Source organism: Rutidosis leptorrhynchoides, chromosome 7, assembly GCF_046630445.1.
Source record: "Rutidosis leptorrhynchoides isolate AG116_Rl617_1_P2 chromosome 7, CSIRO_AGI_Rlap_v1, whole genome shotgun sequence".
Taxonomy (NCBI): domain Eukaryota; kingdom Viridiplantae; phylum Streptophyta; class Magnoliopsida; order Asterales; family Asteraceae; genus Rutidosis; species Rutidosis leptorrhynchoides.
The window spans coordinates 154,921,010-154,929,138 of NC_092339.1; positions in this window are offsets into that span (position 1 = coordinate 154,921,010).

The window sequence follows — 8,129 nt, forward strand, 5'->3', positions numbered from 1 at the left end:
GTGTCAAAAGGTTTTGTATTGCTCTCGGTGTGATAAAATGAAAATTGACGTTTTATAATAAGTTGAAACTGTTTTCGTAGTCACAGGAAATGATCTCGCATGAATTATAAGTTGATTGAGACCTTGATATTCTGGAATAAGATTATTTAGATGTTTCTAAGCATATTACATTTGCATGCTAGCTTCTGAAAATGTGATTTGCTATGTGTTTTATGTTACGCCAAATGACATGTCTGATTGTTGTTCGAAAACTGAAGGTCTGACTTTATTGAATTAACTGTACAAATTGGCTTCATGAAAGTATTTGGTTATTTTATCACTAAAACTTTAGAGTGTCTGGAGCAAGCTCCAAATGGCCGTTCGTTAAAATCTATTTTCAATATTAAATGAGAATATTTCTAAAACTGATGCGTGTGCAGAAACTGATTTGGTAAACCGTAACTAGACCCTTTCTGAAACCCGACTTGTAGACGTCGTATGTAACAACCCAACCCAATATCCAAACGAATACGCGAAATTTTTATTTTTTTATATAGACCAGTGCGCGGCGCGCGGCACCCTAGGGTGCGCGGCGCGCACAGGCCATTCCAGCTTCTGTCCGGTTTGGTCATTTTTCAAATAAAGATCTCCCACTTCCCAACGTATTTAGACGAAACACTTTTCACAACATGTTCAAATATGTAAAACTAACACATTTCAATGATAAAACAAGTTTTACGAACCCAGGCCCACATATGACCGAAATACGAGTTTCGTACAAAATATATAAGTTTAAACCGAATTAGTTTAAATTCCAAACGACACTAGAGCATGATGTTTGGGGGTTAAACTACCTAACTCTCGGTCAAACTTCAAAAGCTAACACATCCAAAAGTGTCCCCTATCAAAACAAAGCGGGATCTCTAATTCAATCGAACGCCTGACCCTTGTCAACGCCCGAGCCTATAAAAAGGTAAACAACGAGAGGGTAAGCAAAACGCTTAGTGAATGCAATAATTATACACATACATATATAATATTCCTACTTACAAACACTTACACATATAACGCATACAAGCTAGCAACACAATTAGTTTATCATCTCAATTACAAAGCTATTAACCTCCGATACCACAAGCTAGCACAACAATGGCATATATATAACTCGAACAATGTAATATGCTTACGCTACAATGCAATAACCATGGTTAACTAATCGTACAAGGGAATGGCACTCGCGAAAGGCCATCGGTGTTCATAACATCCGTTAGTGTACTTAACACCTCGTATCACTAAACCCTCGGATGGCATCTTAACACCTCGATGCTTCACCCTTTATCTTACGGAGTGGTGCCTTAACACCTCGGCACTTCACTCCTAAGTGGCATCTTAACACCTCAATGCTTTACCCCGAGTGGCGTCTTAACACCTCGATGCTTCACTCGTCACGTGAAACGTGGTGTCTTAACACTTCCACACTTCACATCTCACGCTACAACAAATAAATACATTATATACCTACGCATATAATTACTCCACTCACCTTAACGATTCGGTGATGGTTTTACACTTCCGCAAGCTTCAAAGAAAAGTACCTATTACAATAAGTACTCAATCAACACACAAACTAGTTGGACTAAACACCAACCATTCACTAATGTGCATTTAATGACTTAATGCATTAAACCACCCATTTACTCCAAAATCGTCCATTTAAGGTCAAGACCATCACGAACCACTAAAAGCTAGTGATTAAGGTTCAACAACCCAAACTAATATACAATTAGGGTATTTCATACCCATCTTTCCCAACTAGGTCAATTATTAACCATTTGACCATTTTAAGGTCAACACACCCATTTCGGGTCATCTACAAACCCACATAACACCCATTTACTAAACATCTAGGTGTGCTAGTAATTAACTAACCAATTAAGGCTCATAAACACCAATTAACACTTTGAAACCATAGGTTAGTTGCTATTGAGTCTTCATGACTCAATCTTACCCAACAACAACAACAACAACAACAACAACAACAACAACAACAACAACAACAACAACACCCAAAATCACCAAATATGGGTTTTATGTTCATCACTAACCCAAACCCTAACCCTTAGATAAATTAAAATAGGGAAATCGAGGTTAGAACATACCACCACAACTGAAACGTAGCTAAAGGCTAGATGAACAACTTTAATACTAGAGCTTTAACCCGGGTCAAGCTTCTTCCTTCTTGATTCAATCTTTCTCTCTCTTAAAGGGTTTATCTCTCTAGATTAAAGTAGAATTAAAGATGGTGTTGGTGGTTGTAACGACCCTACTTTTTCCGTTATCTTTTACCGTTAAGTATTTAACGACCGTTAACTGTTATTCGTGCCACGTCATTTCTATGACCTATATTATTAATCTTGTAATAATATATTAATTATTATGTGTTATATGAATATTTGTATTCATATTTCAAGTTGTACGTTTCTACGTGTCGCGGGTTTCTATCCGGCGAATCTTTTCAGTTTTCCAACCAACGGTCGAGCTTTTGGGATTTTTAAGTCCTAAATATTTTAAATATGATATTTTAATGTCATATGACCATATATAGTGTTTATATATTTTATCCATCGCGTAGTTGTTATCTCTCCGAAAAATCAATCGCGTAGTAGCTTTTTCGCGTTTCGGGCTTCGATCGGGCGTTCGGGCCACAAGCAATTAGTCATTTTATCAAAGTTGGGCCACAAAGGGGCCCACCCCCTCAAAATTTCGGCCAAATGGGACCCCCCCCCCCCCATTTTTCATTTTTCCAATCTTCCATTTCAATTTCATATTTCACTTATTATTTTTTTTTCCCTAAACCTAAATTCTCTCTAATACTCTCTTTCTTTTTTTTTTTCTTTCTTGGCCGCCATTTTTATCACCATCATCACCATCAATTAATCATCAATTATAGCTTGGATCAAAGGGCTTTTCACATATTCGGATTCTACACAACGATCTCTACGCGTTCTTATTTCTTGATTCTTGATTAGGGTATAAACCCTAACCCTAGCTTTTTAATTTCTCATATATTTTACTGTATTTTGATGTTATTATGATAGCATAGCACTTGTGTATTGTTGTATTGATGATTGTATGCGTAGAATTGCTCGAATATACATGTTTTCGGTTTGATTAATTTGGAACAGCAGCTTATTCGTTCATTTCTGGTTGTGTAACTGATATAAAAGTGAAATTAAAGTATCTAGATGAGTTCCTCTCATCAAGACATTAATTTTAGACTCCGGATTCATGTCGTTTCGATTCCCGGAGCTCTAGATATGATTAAAATGGTGTTTTGTTAAGATTAACTTGTAAAAACGAATTGGTTCAGTTATGGTCCGATTTTGTGACCATTTCTGGAGTCTTTAGGGTGTACTAGTGTGTTAGTATTGATGATGGGATGAACTTTCATGTTCGGGTCATCGAAATCCGAGCCACGGATCAACCGTTATGACTAAAATACGTTTTTGAGCGGATTAAAGGTACAAACTGATTAAGAGCTGTAAGTCACGACTTGGTGACTGTTCTTGGGATGTTCTTGAGCACACTAACGTGTCGGGTGGGTTGGTTAGGCGAAGATATATATAAGGCTCGCCGAAAACTGATTCCCGGGGCTCAAGTTATGACCCGATGAACTTTTGAATTAAAACTTATGGTTAAATATTAAAACTTATGATAAAAATAATGATTTTCATTATTGATTAATTACTTATGATATAAGAAGTAATTATTATCATTTAAGACTTATGATATATATTTATTATATCATTTAATTATTACTTATGATTTAATTAACATTTTAATTAAACTTATGATTAATAATACTTTTATTATTAATGAAAAATACTTATGATAAGTATTAAATTTATTTTATGAGAATATTATTTTAAGACTTATAATAAAGATTAAATAATTATTTAATTATTATAAGACTTAATTATTATTTAATTATGATCTAATTATTAAATACTTATGATTTAATAATTTTAATTAGAAACTTATGAAATGATTAATAATTCATTATTAATTAATAATACTTATGATATGATTTAAAATTTATTTTTAATTAATAATACTTATATTATGACTAATATTTAATTAATTAATTAAATACTTATGTTATATTAATTATATCATTTAAACTTATCTTAACTTTAATAATTCATTTTTATTTAATTAAACTTATGTTATGACATAATTATACATATTTAACTTTAACTAACATTATAACTTATGTTATTATTATACTTTACACTTTTAAAATTAATGTTGACTATGTTTGACCAAGGTTGACTTTTGAGTTGACTTTCGGTTGACTTTGACTTTCAGTTGACTTCTGTTGACTTTCTAAATAAGGAAACTTTCCTAACTTCAAAACTTTCTAAAAATAGAAACTTTCCAAAAATAGAAACTTTCCAAAAATAGAAACTTTCCAAAAATAGAAACTTTCCAAAAATAGAAACTTTCCAAAAATAGAAACTTTCCAAAAATAGAAAACTTTCCAAAAATGGAAACCTGCTAAAAATAGAAACTTTCTTAAAATAGAAAGTGTGTGTCCGTACGCTGTTCCGATCAAACCGATGCATGTTGAGTGTTGTTCTATGTCTACTTGCAACATGTACCATAGCTATCATACTAAGACTTGACCTAAGTTAGTTATTTATATCGACCTGCTTTATTTATAGGTCGGCGTTGTGATCATTCATGATCACTTTACTTCATTTGCTGTTCGCATATTTGTGTGGTTACTTCGGTTGCTATTAAGGTGAGTTATAGTCCCATTTTTCTATTTTAAATCTTTTGGGATGAGAATACATGCAATTTATTTTATATTTTGGACACATGTGGAAGTTGGTTTAAATTATTCATTGTGAGTTGAACAAAAATATTCCCTAGTCTGGTAACTGTAATCACTGGTTTCTACTGGTGAACGCGAATCCTATGGATAGATCTATCGGGTTTGACAACCCCATTTCGAGCTAGTCGCGCTAGCAATTTATAATCGGAATGTTTAGTACTTCGTATTTTGTTGTAGATACACTTGTTCGGTGTATATTATTTATTGTGTTTGGCAAGGGTAAATAAAGGGTTAAGTGGTTACCAGGTGGCTCACGGAAAATGGAATAATGTTTTATTATATGTTTTCTAGCATATAATTTGGTGGTTTAAAAAGGTGTTTTATGTTTTCAAACATAAATTTTTATTGTTTAAATTAAATAATGTTTGCAATATTAAACCTATAATTCACTCAACATTTTTGTTGACAGTTACTCGCATGTTTTATTCTCAGGTTCATGATTGATTGCTTCCGCTGTGCTTAGAGAGTCTGCATATTTATGATGGCAGCTTTTGATAAACATTAACTTGCATTCTATTTTGTTACATTAAATAGTGGGTGTTTGTTGACACTGTTTTGGTCAACCTTTGGTTAAAGTATTTATGTATAGTTTTTCTAAACTTATACATTTTAGTAGATTTCCTTTATAGGAAATCATTTTTAAATAAAGAATGCAAGGTTGTTTTATTAAATTCATATAGAGTTTCGATCAAGCTGTGGGACCAAGTGACGGAGCCGTTAAGTGTTTTGACGGAGTCGCCACAGTTGGTATCAGAGCGTTGGTTGTAGGGAATTAGGCTGCATTGATGTCGTTACCCGAGTCAATAGGGTGCATTAGTGAGTCTAGTCTACAGCCCGACCTATTATATATTATTATATGTGATTATTTGTATCGTATTGGTATGTATATGGTTATCATACATACATTTCTATTATGTTCTGAATCCGGGAGGAACTCCCATTCTTATTTAAACGTATTCTCCGACTCATTCGAGTTCATCTTTTATTGGAATGCCTCGGTTAGTGAAACCGAGGGGGTGTCATTCTTGACTTCTGAAATTTTCGACATTTCTATGTCATAATTTGTCTTTATTGATATAACGTTTGAGTTACATTACGTGTTCTAGGATTCTAGGCATTTCTATGTCATCTATTATGGTTATGTATATAACGTTTGAGTTATATTACGCGAGATGTCATTCTTGACTCCTAAGGGCTCGGCATTTCAATGTTAGCTATTATGTTTAGGTATATAACATTCTTGTTATATTACGTGCCGTTGTGCCGTTGTGCCTATGTGCTTTGGTTTTTGAATCGGGAAACGTCATTCTTGACTTTTAGAGATTCTTGGTACTTCGAAGACATTTTTATGTCATCGTTACTCATATTCATTACTTTCGATGTCTTTGTCTCTTGTGCTATCCTTAGCACATTGTTAAGAAATTGTTTTAGGGGAAATTGTTTTAGGGGAAATTGTGTTGAAATTCGAGGTTGACCACGTGTCCTGACCTTATGTAGTGATATTGGAATGGAACTATGAGTTAGTGAAATATAATGGCGTCAGGCCAACGTGATTATATTACGTTAATTCATAAAAAGTCCCAATATTGTGACATGAGGAATAGAAAGCGAGTCAAAGAAAATTTGTACACCACTCATTCGGAAATTCTAACGTTGTTACATGAGTAAGGAAGATACTCATTATCCTATTTGTTGATATATGAGAGACTCGTCTTAACCGAACTACTTACCCCATGTTTTATCATTCATAACTCGCTTGTTAGTGACAGCTTCGCACGTGAAGAGTTTTGGCCCAAGGACTTATGTCCTGATAATAGTCAAAACAATATTTAACTCATTGGTTTTCATGACCTCGTGGCATTTATTGATTAGATGTCGCAAGACGATTCAAGTCCTTCACCCGAACTTCAACGATCTTACTTCAACTCGTAACCTCTGAAATGCGGATACCCTGTTTTTCATTAAAATTTTTACACATTTGTGTAATTGGGCGGTTCTCACGAGATTTATGGGCGAATAGAAGTAATGAAATATTTTGTCATGTATACTATTTATAAAATCATATATGTACGTATGAATTCAAATGGATAAATTTACCCTTACCTATTTTGGCTAGTATACACTAGATTATACCTTCAAATTTTTTTTTAAAAACCACTCTTGTTGAGTTGTCTAGTTAACTCAATTTGTTTTACGAATAATGGTACACGTTGTACATACTTCTAAATTTACTAAGAGCTTCGTTCCATTTATGGGGTTACATCAGACATTTAAAGCTTTTTCAAAACTTCTTTGATTGATTACATTAGAATTTTCGCATTACTCTACAGAGTGCTTGGATCACAGTTCTTCTCATCCTTCGTTTAAGGATGAAATTTACCATTAAGTTCATTGATAGAAATTCTTACACCAGTTTGGATGCCGATTTTATAAAATTTGTTGGAAAGCCTTTGCGCTCATAAAGTTTTCTCTCTTATGGTTTGACATGGCCGAAACGCGGACTGATAAATCAATTTTCTGGGGTACACTCGGTGGTCACCCTATTGTAGAAAAGGTGTTAAGTGGGTTTCTACCCCAACTGTTGTTATGGCGGGTATCATGGATATATATTACACTAGACTGATTGAGGAGTTTCTACTCTCAATATTCACTGTCAATCGCAACACCCTCGTAAACATCAATCCTAGGATTCAATACTTTGAGGTACACGAAATTATTTTTGGAGATTCATCTCAACCGGAGTCGACCATTCTTTATAACCCATGAGTAGCATTCTTTTCATCCTCACATAAATTTAAGAATATGGATGAATCCTAGATTTCCTCGCTCGTTGTACAAGGAAGTTCACTCTCGATGAAATATCACACCTTTCGTACGCATTCCTTTCGGGAATGTAATGAAAATTTACTTTGAAGACCATGATCCTCGTTATCTCCTTTGAGAGAATTGCCTTATATATCTATGTCACCGATGTGACTACTCCATATAGTTCTCCCTTCATTGTTGCAACTATATTTTATTCGTCCCAGTTCGTCCCCTTGGGGAGCTCCTGTTCTTTTTGTTAAGAAGAAAGATGGTTCGTTTCGTTTGTGTATTGGTTATAGCGAGTTAAACAAGCTTACGGTTAAGAATCGTTACCCTCTTCCGAGAATTGATGATCTGTTCGATCAACTTCAAGGTCCGCCCGTTTATTCTAAGATCGATCTTCATTCTGGCTATTCACCAGTTGCGTGTTAAAGAATCTGATGTTTCG